Source organism: Mustela lutreola, chromosome 9 (assembly GCF_030435805.1).
Source record: "Mustela lutreola isolate mMusLut2 chromosome 9, mMusLut2.pri, whole genome shotgun sequence".
In the NCBI taxonomy this organism is placed as follows: Eukaryota; Metazoa; Chordata; class Mammalia; order Carnivora; family Mustelidae; genus Mustela; species Mustela lutreola.
In genome coordinates, this window is record NC_081298.1 from 24,200,873 (window position 1) to 24,216,289 (window position 15,417).

General features: G+C 40.3%; 1 protein-coding gene across 6 annotated transcripts in view; it reads right to left on the bottom strand.

Moving 5' to 3' along the window:
* Positions 1–15,417, bottom strand: part of ASIP (agouti signaling protein) — a 138,435-nt gene that overhangs the window by 51,774 nt on the left and 71,244 nt on the right. The gene's annotated exons all lie outside the window — the stretch shown is intronic.

Consider the following 15,417-nt stretch of genomic DNA (forward strand, 5'->3'; position numbering starts at 1 on the left):
ATTTACCAAAGAGTTCCTTATAGATGTTGTAATTTCACAATCTGATATGTGTATAATTTTGCAATATTCCATCCAACTTTAATCTAAGGAACAGAAAATACATTTTATAGGGCAGTAGCTTTCAAATGTTTTGATCACAATCCACACTAAGAAATATATTTAATATCAGGGACTAGTATTTATATGTGCTTATGCCTTATCTTGTTGATTCTAATATACAAATGTTTTATATTTTAACATCTGTGAAAGAATTTTTCAATTTTCAGTCAACAATTCTTGCAATTGCCATTGACCATTCTTTCATGTTACTATCCCTGATATTAGCATGTGTCTCACAATGAATAGATGATTTTTTAAAAAATGGTATATATATCAAATGGTGTATATATATATATTGAAACAAAAATGATATATATATCAAATGGTATAATGTATGATATGTATGTCATACATTATTTATCTGCTATTATTCATTTTATCTCATTACAACAAGTGACACCTGAAACTCATTAAATTTATTTCCCCACCAACTCTTGGGTCCTAATCCGCTTTACAGAGTTGTCCCTTTATTTGGTATTAGTGTAATTTCTTACTTTTTTTTTTTTAAATGGGGACTTGTCTTGATAAAAGACTTTAGATGTTACCCTGACTTTAAAATAGTGAAACAAATCATTCCAAGACACCTGTGATTGAGAATTAGAATCAGCAAATGAGTGCTTCATCTCTCAACCTCTAACCCAAATCTATGGATCTTTCTTTCCACTAGGAAAATTACAGGTACATTCAACCCTACTGGACTTCCGTGGTTTTCAGCTGTTTATGTTACAATCATTATTCATGGATTGGCAAAAGAGTCTTCATTTATATATCTGAGCAGCAAGAAAGATTGACTACAACATACTTCGTGCCCCTGATGAACAAATTTGAATGAAATTAATTTAGACAATTAGAGTTAAATAAAAAGATGCAGAAGTGACACCAATACCAGAACATACTGATATGTATTGAGTACTTACAAACACCATGTACTGTGTTGATCTATTTATACATTATCTTACTTATTTCAGTGTTTGCATAATTGCTTTAGCAAAGCTTCCCCCTCCAACCTTTGGCAAAACTCATCTTTGTGGATGAAAAAGTTCTCAAAACTCTTGAATTCAACCATATACAACTTCATGTAGAAGAAATTATTTGAATCGCACAGTGGTAAACAAAACCAACATGGTTTCAGCTCTCAAGGAACATACAGCTTAGTGGGAGAAATGGGTAGTAAAACATATAAACAAGTAAGTATATGATTACAAACTGTAGGATTTGTGAAAGAAAGACAATACTATAAGAGAAAATCTCAAGGGTATTAATTAGATGGTTAAGTAAGGGAAGGCATGTGAAGGTGCTTAACAAGTTTAAATTCCAAAAAATCATGGTAAAATTTTTAAAAATAAAATATCATGCTAATCACATTAAATTACATTAAATTATATATACAAATTATTCAAAGAATAGTCAGCACTGGGGTACGTGGGTGGTTCAGTGGGTTAAAGCCTTTGCCTTCAGCTCAGGTCATGATCTCAGGGTCCTGGAATCGGGCCCCACATCAGGCTCTCTGCTCAGTGGGGAGCCTGCTTCCCTTCTTCTCTCTCTGCCTGCCTCTCTGCCTACCTGTGATCTCTGTTTGTCAAATAAATAAATAAAAATCTTAAAAAAAAAAAAAAGAATAGTCAGCACTTTGTCTTCATCACACAGGTTAGGAAACAGAACATTAGAAATTCCCTTTCTCCCTGTTTGCATTCTCTTCCACCCCAAATCCAGAGGTAACCATCAAATCATATTTTGTGTTAATCATTCCCTTACTTTCACTGAAATTTTATACCTATGTATGTACCCATAATTTTGCCTGTGTGTGAAAAAAATTAATAAATAAACCACATGATGAACAAGTGAAGGGGGGAATATAGTATACAATGTAGAGCAGCAGTGTGTGAATTCTTGGAGAATAGGGGAGGAAGAATAGTTTACTAATTTTAGAGTGTGTCCTAAGGGGTAGAGATCATAAAGGAGCTAGCAAGAGCCATTTCTCTCCTCTACTCCCCAGCATAAACACACAGCACCTTGCAGGAGCAAGCACAGTGCTGATACTCACGACCTAACTTGCTTAAGTGGCTCTCAACTTAATATAAACAGCTATATGCAGAAAATGTCATATACAAACCTAATGGTAACCACAAATCAAAAACAAGTAATGGATAAAAAATAAAGAGAAAGGAATCCAAGTATATCACTAAAGAAAGCCAGCAAACCCTGAAAGAGAGCAAGAAAAGGATCAGAGAACTACAAGACAATTACAAAACAAGTACCAAAATGGCAATAGATAAACACTGTGCATTAAATAACTGGATTTAGGAGCACCTGGGTGGCTCAGTGGGTTAAGCCTCTGCTTTCGGCTCAAGTCATGATCTCAGGGTCCTGGGATCAAGCCCCACATCAGGCTCTCTGCTCAGCAGGGAGTCTGCTTCCCTTTCTCTCTCTGCCTGCCTCTCTGCCTACTTGTGATCTCTCTCTGTCAAATAAATAAAATCTTTAAAACATAAATAATTAAATAAATAACTGGATTTAAAATAGGAAACTAAAAGTGGCAATAAATATATACCTACCAAATAATTACTTTGAAAGTAAATGGACTAAATGCTCCAGTCAAAAGACATAGGGTGATGGAATGGATTAAAAACTAAAAACCAGTATAGATTATGCTGCCACCATTTCAGACGTACCACTCATTTCAGACCTAAAGACCCACGCAGATTAAAAAGTGAGGGGACAGACAAATATTTATAATGCAAATGGATGTCAAAGAAAGCCAAGGCAGCAATATTTATATTGGACAAAATAGATTTTAAAACAAAGACTGTAACAAGAGATGAGGAAAGACACTACTTAATAATAAAGAAGACAATCCCACAAGAAAATATAACAATTGTAAATATTTAGGCACCCAACATGGAAGTACCCAAATAGTTAGCAACAAACATAAAGGAATTAATTGATAATAATGCAATAATAATGGGGTACTTTAACATCCCACTTATATCAATGGACAGATCATCAAACCAGAAAATCAACAAAGAAACAGTGGCTTTGAATGACACATTGGACCAGATGGATCTAACAAATACATTCAGAACATTTCATCCTAAAATAACAGAATACAAATTGTTTTCTCTTTTATATTTTTTAGAAAGTGGGGAGATGCAGAGGGAGAGAAAGAGAAAGAATCTTCAGCAGGCTCCATGTCCAGTCCAGAGCCCAGTGCAGGACTCAATCTCACAACCCTGAGATCATGACCTGAGTCAATATCAAGAGTCCATGCTTAACTGACTAAGTCACCCAGATGCCCAAATACACATTCTTTTCGAGTGCACATGGAGTATTCTCTAGAATAGTCCACATATTAGGCCACAAACTAAGTCTCAACAAACTGAAAAAGAGCAAAATCTTACTATTCATCTTTTCTGACCACAAGGCTATGAAAGTAGAAGTCAACCACAATAAAAATATGGAAAGAGCACAAGTACATGGAAGTTAAATAACATGCTACTAAATAATGAATGGGTCAACTAAGAAACCAAAGAGAAAATCAAAAAATATATGGAGACAAATGAAAATGAATACACCATGGTCCCAAATCTCTGGGATGCAGCAAAAGCTGTTCTACGGGGTAGTTTATAGCAATACAGGCCTACTTCAAGAAAAATCTCAAATAAACAACCTAATCTTACATCTAAAGAAGCTAGAAAAAGAAGAACAAACAAAACCCCAAACCAGTAGAAGGAAGGGACTAATAAAGATTAGAGCAGAAATAAACAAAATTGAAACCAAAAACAACAAACAAACCCCCAATAGAACAGATCAGTGAAACCAGGAGCTGGTTCTTTGAAAAGATCAACAAACTTGATAAGCCCCAGCCAGACTCATCCAAAAATTTTTTTTAATTAAATTTTTTTAAAAGGAGAGAGGACTCAACAAAATCAGAAATGAAAAAGGAGAAATAACATCTGACACTACAGAAATACAAGGGATTATGAAAGAATATTATGAAAAATTATATCCTAAAAAACTGGACAACCTAGAAGAAATAGGTAAATTCCTAGAAACATATAACCTCACAAAAAATTCCTAGAAACATATAACCTCACAAAACCTCAGGAATAATAGATTGCCAGCAGTGAAGTTGAATCAGTGATCACAAAACTCCCAACAAATAAAATTCCAGGACCATGGGGCGCCTGGGTGGCTCAGTGGGTTAAGCCCCTGCTTTCGGCTCAGGTCATGATCTCAGGGTCCTGGGATTGAGCCCTGCGTTGGGCTCTCTGCTTAGCAGGAAGCCTGCTTCTCCCTCTCTCTCTGCCTGCCTCTCTGTCTGCTTGTGATCTCTCTCTCTGTCAAATGAATAAATAAAATCTTAAAAAAAAAAAAAGTCCAGGACTAGATAGTATCCCAGGTGAATTCTATGAAACATTTAAAGACCAGTTAATACCTATTCTTCTCAATCTATTAAAAAAAAAAAAATAGAAGAAGCAAGAAAGCTTCCAAACGCATTCCAAGAGACCAGCATTACCCAAACACCCAAACCAGAAACTACAAAAAAAAAAAAAAAAAAAAAGAGAGAGAGAGAGATAGAACTACAGGCCAACATCCCTGACGAACACAAATGCAAAAAATCCTCAACAAAATATTAGCAAACCAAATCCCACAATACATTGAGAAAATCATTCACCATGAACAATTGGGGTTTATTCTTGGGATGCAGGCATGGTTCAGTATTTGCAAGTCAATCAGTGTGATACACCACATCAACAAGACAAAGTATAAAAACCATATGCTCATTTCAATAAACTCAGAAAAAGCATGTGACAAAATACAACATCCATCATGATAAAACCCTCAACCAAGTAGGTTTAGAGAGAACTTACTTCAACATAATAAAGGCCATATATAAGAAACCCACAGCTACATCATTCTCAATGGTGAAAAATTGTGAGCTTTTCCCCTAAGGTCAGGAACAAGACAAGGATCTCTACTCCCACTGCTTCTATTCCTTGCCACATCAAGGAAGTCCTTGCTACAGCAATCACACACACACAAAGGAATAAAAGGCATCCAAATTAGTAAGGAAGAAGTAAAACTTTCACCATTAAGTGAGAGGCAAGATGGCGGAGAAGTAGCAGATTGAAATGACATCAGATCGTGGGAATTTAGCTAGATAGGTCTCAAACCATTCCAAACACCTACAAACTCAATAGGAGATAGAAAAGAAGAACAAAAATTCTAGGAACAGAAAATTGACCACTTTCTGAGAGGTAGGATGTGCTGAGAAGTCAATCCAAAGCCACAGGAAGATAGACCACAGTGGGAGGGGCTGGTTCCCAGCAAGCGGCAGAGCAGAGCAGCACAAAATCACAACTTTTAGAAGTCTGCTCCACTGAGGGACATTGCTCCAGAGACTAAGCGGGGGTGGAGCCCTCACAGGGACAGTGTGGTCTCAGCTCCCTTGGGGTCACAGAAAGATTGGGGGTGTCGAGTGTGGCAGGGCTGCCAGGTATTGGAGCGGGGAAGCCGACTACAGAGACAGAGTCGAGGACTGAGCTTTCAGATTGGGGTTACCTTAAACCATGACCCAAGGCACACAGTCAGACTACTGCTCTTCTACCAAGGACCCCACAAGTGGCCAAGCCGGGGAGACTCACCTTCCTCCTCTGGGAAGAGCAGCATGGCAGCAATCTCCTGGGTTTGGAGACTCCAAATGGGGCCATGCGCCAGAGATAGAAATGCTCAGTCACCGGCCAGGAGAGCACGGAGCAGGGTCGGAGACCAGGGAGACAGGAATGATTGACTGCTTATCTCTGAGGGTTCACTGAGGAGTGGGGCCCCAGCTCTTGGCTCCTCTGGGCTGGAAATTGGAAATTTTCTCTTCGTTCCCATCCTCCAAAGTGGTATGGAAAGCGTTCAGGGAACAAAAACTCTGATAGTGAACTGGAGCAGATTACTTAGCCTGGTCCCCAGCAAGGGTGGTGCAATTCCACCTCAGGCAAAGTCATTTGAGAATCACTGCAGTAGGATCCTCCCACAGAAGATCAGCAAGAACATCCAGCCAAGACCAAGCTCACTGATCAAGGAAAATAGTGGAACTCCAGAGCTAGGGGAAAGCAAAGCATTCATGGCTTTCCTCTGCCACGATCCTTTAGTCTAACAAAATTAATTGTTTTCATTTTATTTTTTTCTCATTCTATTTTTTTAACTTTTCCTCTTTCTTCTTTTAATGTTTTTTTAAACTGATTTATCTTAACAATACCTTTCTTAAAAAAATATATTTTTAAGCCTTCATTGTTATAGTCATATTTTATCCCTTCATTGTATTTAACCTTATTTTTTGTATGCATATAGGTTTTTTTTAATTCTAAAAAAGTTTGGGATACAATTTCTTCTAATAGATCAAAATATACCCTAATCTAGCATATGGCTTTGTTCTAGTCTCCATCCAGCCTGAGCACATTCCCTCCTCTTTTTTTTTCCCCAACCAACTTATCTTATCAGTTCCTTTTTCAGATTTTTTTTCTTTTTTAAATTTATTTACTTTTTATTTATTTTCAGTATAACAGTATTCATTATTTTTGCACCACACCCAGTGCTCCATGTAATCCATGCCCTCTCTAATACCCACCACCTGGTTCCCCCAACCTCCCACCCCGTCCCTTCAAAACCCTCAGGTTGTTTTTCAGAGTCCATAGTGTCTCATGGTTCACCGCCCCTTCCCATTTCCCTCAACTCCCTTCTCCTCTTCATCTCTCCATGTCCACCATGTTATTTGTTATGCTCCACAGATAAGTGAAACCATATGATACTTGACTCTCTCTGCTTGACTTATTTCACTCAGCATAATCTCTTCCAGTTCTGTCCACGTTGCTACAAAGTTGGGTATTCATCCTTTCTGATGGAGGCATAATACTCCATAGTGTATATAGACCATATTTTCCTTATCCATTCGTCCGTTGAAGGACATCTTGGTTTGTCGGGAGCCAGTACAGGAGGCCTACTATAAGAGCTGTAAGGGACTGAATATGATTGGCTGTTCATTTAGGTCCACTCACGCGGGAGGTGCATGAGCACTGTGGTGATTGGCTAGGCGGGCTAAGCTGCCGGTGTATATATGCTTGAATGTACTTGTAGAGGGGCGGGCCCGCCGGGAGCCAGGCCACGCCGCGCCGGCTGGAGGGGGCCGCAGCCCGGACCATGGTGGCGGCGGCAGCAGCGGCGGCAGGCGCCGAGAGGCGGCGCGCGGCCCTGGAGGTGGCGGCGGCGCCCGAGCGGGGCGGCGGGAGCTGCTTGCTGTGCTGCGCCAGAGGGGGGAGAAGATAAAAAGAAGCCATTAAAGAAGTTTGCCTCCACGCGTGTCTCCGTGTCGTTCTTGCGGGCCGAGAGCAACAAGTGGTGCCGAAACCCGGGAACTCGTGCAGAAGAGACGCGCGGAGTTAGGCAACGATCAGGTAAAGAGTGCACCTATTTCTGTCTAGTGACAGGGAAAGTTCCTCAAGTCGAGGACTAGCGTAGAAAGCTTTCCGGGATGGGAAACGAGATGGCTGCAAAGTTCCTAGGATAAGGACGAGAGTAAAGCTTTCCGGAATGGGAAACGAGATGGCTGCAAAGTTCCTAGGATAAGGATGAGAGTAAAGCTTTCCGGTATGGGAAACGAGATGGCCACATATAAAATGCTGGGGCCGCTTTCTGATATCCTTAAAGCAATTGGTACTCCTTTAAAAAATAAAACAGCTCATTTGTTTTTGAGAGAAGTGGGTCAAACCGCTCCGTGGTTCTTAGAGGAGGGATTGCTTAATATTCCCCAATGGGAATATTTAGGAGAAGACCTTAGACGCGATCCGCGCACTACGCCAGGAACCCTGGCCGTTTGGTCTTTAGTGAAAGTTTGTTTGCAATCCCCGCGAGAGCCCATACGCCAGGCGGTGCAACTGGGAGGGGAGATCTTAGAACAAGTGAAAGAGGAATTTTGTAAAGGCTCCTTGAAGGACACTAGCTCTGAGAGTGAAAGCTCAAACGGACACTCAGACAGTGAGGGATCTAGCTCGAGTGATGATGAAAGGAGCAGAGGAGGGAAATCTCCCAAAAGCCAAAAGGTGAGCAAGATGCAAAAGGAGCTTGCAAAAAAGGAGGAAAAGCTAAAGAAGGCTATGGCGCAGCTCAAAATGCAGGGGAAAGTTATGGCGCAGCTGAAATTAAAAGTGAAAGAAGGAGCTATGGCGCAGTTACAAACAGAGACGGAAGTGGTAGATAACTTAGATCCTGTGCCCACGCGCCCAGCCCCAACAGCGCCACTTTACGAGGGGCCTCCTCTGTATAAACCTTGCTGCACCAAGGCCTGTTATTGTGCGAGCTGCACCACACAAGTGGCTGCCATAGTAGCCTCTCAGGAGTTTGGGTGGGAACAGTATTCTCATTCAGTCCTAAAATCCCCACTTACTCTAACTCCACCTTTTTTGGCTATAATTATACCCACCAAGACCCGGCGCAAGGCGCATCAGCTCACCTTCTAGATAGGTGGCTGCTCTGCAACACTGCACAGGCATGTACAGGCTTGGAAAGCCTTCACTTTATTAATGGGTCTACATGGCGTAACTGTACGTACAACTATCATGTAGGCTCTCGATTTGAAACAAATGTTACTTGCAATTGTACCTCAGCTAAGCACATAAGTTACTCACCAATGCCCGTCTGTGTTAGAGCTCCCTTTCTCTTCATAGTTTTTAATGCTTCTACTAACAAGTCATCTAGCCTCTCTTGTGAGTCCCAGAATTGTCTGCTATCAGAATGTTGGAACGCCACGGTGGGAGACTCGGCAGTAATAGCCAAGATACCAATGTATATCCCGATGCCAGTACAGGTGAACCCCGATAACCTGCCGGTGCTGCTTCGACATAAACGAGACTTTGGAACAACAGCAGCCATTATTGCAGCTATCGCAGCATCCGCCGCCGCTGCTACTGCTGCCGTGGTAGCGTTGACAACCTCAGTACAGACAGCAGCTGCGCTCAACAACGTCACAGGAATGGTCGCTGAAGCATTGGCTACGCAAGAACAAATTAACGGACATTTGCATGCTGGGATCCTTATTGTAAATCAAAGGGTTGATCTTGTACAGGAACAACTTGATATCCTAGAGTCAATTGTGTCGATAGGATGCACACATAATATGGCCGGACTTTGTATCACCCCTATAGCTCATAACAACTTATCCTTAGCAGCTAACCTCTCTAGAGAGTTAGGAAATATGCTTAATGGTACCTGGAACCGTCAATGTCAAAATTTAACTAGGCAATTACGACCTCAAATTATATCCATAAATTCTACCAAAGTAACTATTGCACCTGTTAGTGAGTGGAAAAAAATGTTACAGCAATCTGTTTCGTTCCTCAAACAGTGGGCCAGACTTGGTGCCATGGCTGTTCTCTTAATCACAGCTAACATACTAATGTTACGTTGGGTGTGTGGCCGTGTCCGTCGCAATCAACGACAATAACACCTCATGGTTCAAGCCATGATGGCTCTTGAAGCTGGTACCTCCCCCCAGATATGGCTAAGTATGCTAGATCGGTAGTCAAAGACGGGTAAGACTGATCCCACACCATAGCAACCTAAGACAGGGGCTCTTCGACCAGGGAGAGTACCCGATGACGGGTAAGCATGTGTGCTGAGGATTGGCAACCTAAGACAGGCACGATCTCAGCCATTATAAATAAATAAAAAAGGGGGAGATGTCGGGAGCCAGTACAGGAGGCCTACTATAAGAGCTGTAAGGGACTGAATATGATTGGCTGTTCATTTAGGTCCACTCACACGGGAGGTACATGAGCACTGCGGTGATTGGCTAGGCGGGTTAAGCTGCCGGTGTATATATGCTTGGATGTACTTGTAGAGGGGTGGGCCCGCCGGGAGCCAGGCCGCACCACGCCGGCTGGAGGGGGCTGCAGCCCGGACCATGGTGGCGGCGGCGGCAGCAGCGGTGGCGGGCGCCGAGGGGCGGCGCGCGGCCCTGGAGGCGGCGGCAGCGCCCGAGCGGGGCAGCGGAGCTGCGTGCTATGCTGCACCAGAGGGGGAAGAAGATAAAAAAGAAGCCATTAAAGAAGTTTGCCTCCACGCGTGTCTCCATGTCGTTCTTGCGGGCCGAGAGTGACATTGGTTCTTTCCACAGTTTGGCGACTGTGGCCATTGCTGCTATAAACGTTGGGGTACAGATGGCCCTTCTTTTCACATCTGTATCATTGGGGTAAATACCCAGGAGTGCAATGGCAGGGTCATAGGGAAGTTCTATTTTTAGTTTCTTGAGGAATCTCCACACTGTTCTCCAAAGAGGCTGCACCAACTTGCATTCCCACCAACAGTGTAAGAGGGTTCCCCTTTCTCCACATCCCCTCCAACACATGTTGTTTCCTGTCTTGCTAATTTTGGCCATTCTAACTGGTGTAAGGTGATATCTCAATGTGCTTTTAATTTGAATCCCCCTGATGGCTAGTGATGATGAACATTTTTTCATGTGTCTGATACCATTTGTATGTCTTCAATGGCGAAGTGTTTGTTCATATCTTCTGCTCATTTTTTGATATGATTATCTGTTTTGTGTGTGTTGAGTTTGAGGAGTTCTTTATAGATCCTGGATATCAACCTTTTGTCTGTACTGTCATTTGCAAATATCTTCTCCCATTCCGTGGGTTGCCTCTTTGTTTTCTTGACTGTTTCCTTTGCTGTGCAGAAGCTTTTGATTTTGATGAAGTCCCAAAACTTTATTTTTGCTTTTGTTTCCTTTGCCTTTGGAGACATATCTTGAAAGAAGTTGCTGTGGCTGATATCGAAGAGATTACTGCCTATGTTCTCCTCTAGGATTCTGATGGATTCCTTTATCAGAATTTTTTTTTTAAATGTTCATCTTTAGTCATATACCATCCTTTCATTGTGTTAACCCCTACTTTTGTATATATATAAGTTCTTCTTTCTTTAAAATTTTGGGAGGTAGGGGCACCTGAGTGGCTCAGTGGGTTAAGCCTCTGCCTTTGGCTCAGGTCATGATCTCAGAGTCCTGGGATCGAGTCCCGCATCGGGCTCTTTGCTCAGCAGAGAGCCTGCTTCCCTCTCTCTCTCTCTCTGGCTGCCTCTCCGTCTACTTGTGATTTCTCTCTGTCAAATTAATAAATAAAATCTTTAAAAAAATTGGGGAGGTAGTTTCTTCTAAGAGACCAAAATACACCCAAAATCAAGTGGGTGGCTCTGTTCTATTCACCAGTCTCATTCATATATATATATATATATATATATATACATATATATATATATATTTCTTTTGTTCCCCCTCTTTTTCTCCCCCCAGTTTTGGATCTCTTCAGATTTGGTAAGTGTACATTTTTCTGGAGTCTTTGTCACCCTTTTAGTGTTTTATTCTCTCATTCATATGTTCTTATCTGGATAAAATGACAAGGCAGAAAAAACTCACCAACACACACACACACAAAAGAACAAGAGGCAGTACTGATGGCTAGGGACCTAATCAATAGACACATTGGTAATATGTCAGAACTAGAGTTCAGAACAACAGTTCTCAAGGTGCTGGCTGGGCTCAAAAAAGGCATGGAAGATGTTAGAGAAACACTTTCTAGAGAAATAAAATCTCTTTTGGGAGAAAGAAAAGAACTAAAATCTAACCAAGTTGAAATTTAAAAAGTTATTAATGAGATGCAATAAAAAATGGAGGCTCTTACAGCTAAGATATATGAGGCAGAAGAGAGAATTAGTAATATAGAAGACCAAATGATGGAGAATAAAGAAGCTGAGCAAAAGAGAGACAAACAGCTACTGGACCACGAGGGGAGAATTTGAGAGAGAAGTGATACCATAGGATGAAACAATATTAAAATAATTGGATTCCAGAAGAAGAAGAAAGAGAGAGAGGGGAAGAAGATATATTGGAGCAAATTATAGCAGAGAATTTCCATAATTTGGAAAAGGGAACAAGCATCAAAATCCAGGAGGCACAGAGAACCCACCCCCTCAAAAATCAGAAAAAAATAGGTTCACATCCTGTTATCTAATAGTAAAACTTACAAGTCTTAGTGACAAAGAGAAAATCCTGAAAGCACCTCAAGACAAGAAGTCTGTAACATACCATGGTAGAAATATTAGATTGGCAGCAGACTTATCCACAGAGACCTGGCAGGCCAGAAAAAAATGGCATAATATATTCAGAGCACTACATGAGAAAAATTTGCAGCCAAGAATACTATATCCAACTAGGCTATCATTGAAAATAGGAGAGATAAAAAACTTCCAGGACAAACAAAAATTAAGAGAATTTGCAAACACCAAACCAGCCCTACAAGAATTATTGAAAGGGGGTGCTCTAAGCAAAGAGAGAGCCTAAAAGTAGTAGATCAAAAAGGAACAGAGACAATATATAGTAACAGTCACCTTACAGGTAATACAATGGCTCTAAATTAATATCTTTCAATAGTTACCCTGAATGTAAATGGGCTAAATGTCCCAATCAAAAGATGCAGGGTATCATAATGGATAAAAATCAAAACCCATCAATATGCTGTTTACAAGAAAGTGAAAGACACCTCCAGATTTAAAGTGAGGGGGGTGGATAACCACTTACCATGCTAATGGACATCAAAAGAAGTCTGGGGTGGCAATCCTTATATCAGATTAATTAGATTTTAAGCCAAAGACTATAATAAGAAATGAGGAAGGACACTATACCATACTTAAAGGATCTGTCCAACAATAAGATCTAACAATTTTAAATATCTATACCCCAACATGAGAGCAGCCAAACATATAAACCAATTAATAACAAAATCAAGAAACACATTGACAATAATACAGTAAGAGTAGGGGCCTTTAACACAACCCTCACTGAAATGGACAGATCATCCAAGCAAAAGATCAACAAGGAAATATAGGCTTTAAATGACACATTGGACCAGATGGTCATCACAGATTATTCAGAACATTCCATCCCAAAGCAATAGAATACACATTCTTCTCTAGTGCACATGGAACATTCTCCAGAATAGATTACATCCTGGGTCACAAATCAGGTCTCAACCAGTACAAGAAGATTGGGATCATTCATGCATATTTTCAGACCACAATGCTCTGAAGCTAGAACTCAACCACAAGAGGAAAGTTGGAAAGAACTCAAATACATGGAGGCTAAAGAGCATCCTACTAAAGAATTAATGTGTCAACCGGGAAATTAAAGAAGAATTGAAACAATTCATGGAAACAAATGAAAATAAAAACACAACTGTTCAAAATCTGTGGAACACAGCAAAGGCAGTCCTGAGAGGAAAGTATATAGCAACACAAGCCTTTCTCAAGAAACAAGATAGGTCTCAAGTATACAACATAACCCTATACCTAAAGGAGCTGGAGAAAGAACAGCAAATAAAGCCTAAACTCGTCAGGAGAAGAGAAATCATAAAGAGCAGAGCAGAAATCAATGAGATAGAAACCAAAAAAACAATAGAACAAATCAATGAAACTAGGAGCTGGTTCTTTGAAAGAATTAGTAAGATTGATAAACCCCTGGCCAGACTTGTCAAAAAGAAAATAGAAAGGATCCAAATAAATAAAATCATGAATGAAAGAAGAGAGATCACAATCAACACCAAAGAAACACAAACAATTTTAAGATCATAATATGTTCTTATTACTCTACACCAGCAAATTTGACAATCTGGAAGAAATGGATGCATTCCTAGAGATATATAAACTACGAAAACTGAGCCAGGAAAAAAAAGAAAAGAAAAGAAAACCTGAACAGACCCATAACCAGTAAGGAGATTGAAGCAATCATCAAAAATCTCCCAACAAACAAGACCCCAGGGCCAGATGGCTTCCCAGGGGAATTCTACCAAATATTTAAAGAGGAATTAGTACCAATTGTCCTAAAACAGTTCCAAAATATAGAAATGGAAGGGAAACTTCCAAACTCATTTTGTGAGGCCAGCATTACCTTGATCCCCAAACCAGACAAAGACCCCATCAAAAAGGAGAATTATAGACCAATACTCTTGATGAACACAGATGCAAAAATTCTCACCAAAATACTAGCCAAGAGGATCCAACAGTACATTAAAAGGATTATTCACCACAACAAACTGGGATTTATTCCTGGGTTGCAAGTCTGGATCAACATCTGCAAATCAATCAACATGATACAGTACATTAATAAAAGGAAGAACAAGAACCATATGATACTCTCAACAGATGCAGAAAAAGTATTTGACAAAGTACAGCATCCATTCTTGATCAAAACTCTTCACAGGATAGGGATAGAGAGTACACACCTCAATATCATCAAAGCCATCTATGAAAAACCCACACCAAATATCATTCTCAATGGGGAAAAACTGACAGCTTTTCCCCTAAGGTCAGGAACATAGGAGGGATGTCCACCATCACCACTGCTATTCAACATAGTACTAGAAGTCCTAGCTTCAGCAATCAGACAACAAAAATAAATAAAAGGGATCCAAATCAGCAAAGAAGTCAAACTCTCACTCTTTGCAGATGATATGACACTTTTTGTGGAAAACCCAAAAGACTCCACCCCCAAAACCGCTAGAACGCATACAAGAATTCAGTAAAATGGCAGGATATAAAATCAATACACAGAAATCGGTTACATTTGTATGCACCAACAACAAGACAGAAGAAAGAGAAATTAAGGAGTTGATCCCATTTACAAATGTACCCAAAACCATAAAATCCCTAGGAATAAATCTAACCAAAGAGGCAAAGAACCTGTACTCGGAAAACTATAGAATACATGGAAGAAACTAAGAAAGACACAAAGAAATGGGGGGAAAAAAAGCCATTTCATGCTCATGGATTGGAAGAACAAATATTGTGAAAATGTCTATGCTACTTAAAGCAATCTACACATTTAATGCAATCCCTATCAAAATACCATCAGTTTTTTTCAAAGAAATGGAAGAAGTAATCCTAAAATTGTATGGAACCAGAAAAGATCCCAAATAGCCAGAGGAATGTTGAAAAGAAATGCCAAAGTTGGTGGTATCACAATTCCTGAATTCAAGCTCTATTACAAAGCTGTAATCATCAAGACAGTATGGTACTGTCACAAAAACAGATACATAGATCCATGGAACAAAACAGAGAGCCCAGAAATGGACCCTCAACTCTGTGGTCAACTAATCTTTGACAAAGCAGGAAAGAATGTCTAATGGAAAAAAGAAAGTCTCTTCAACAAATGGTGTCAGGAAAATTGAACAGCCAATACAGAAGAATGAAACTGGACCATTTCCTTACACCACACACAAAAACAGACTC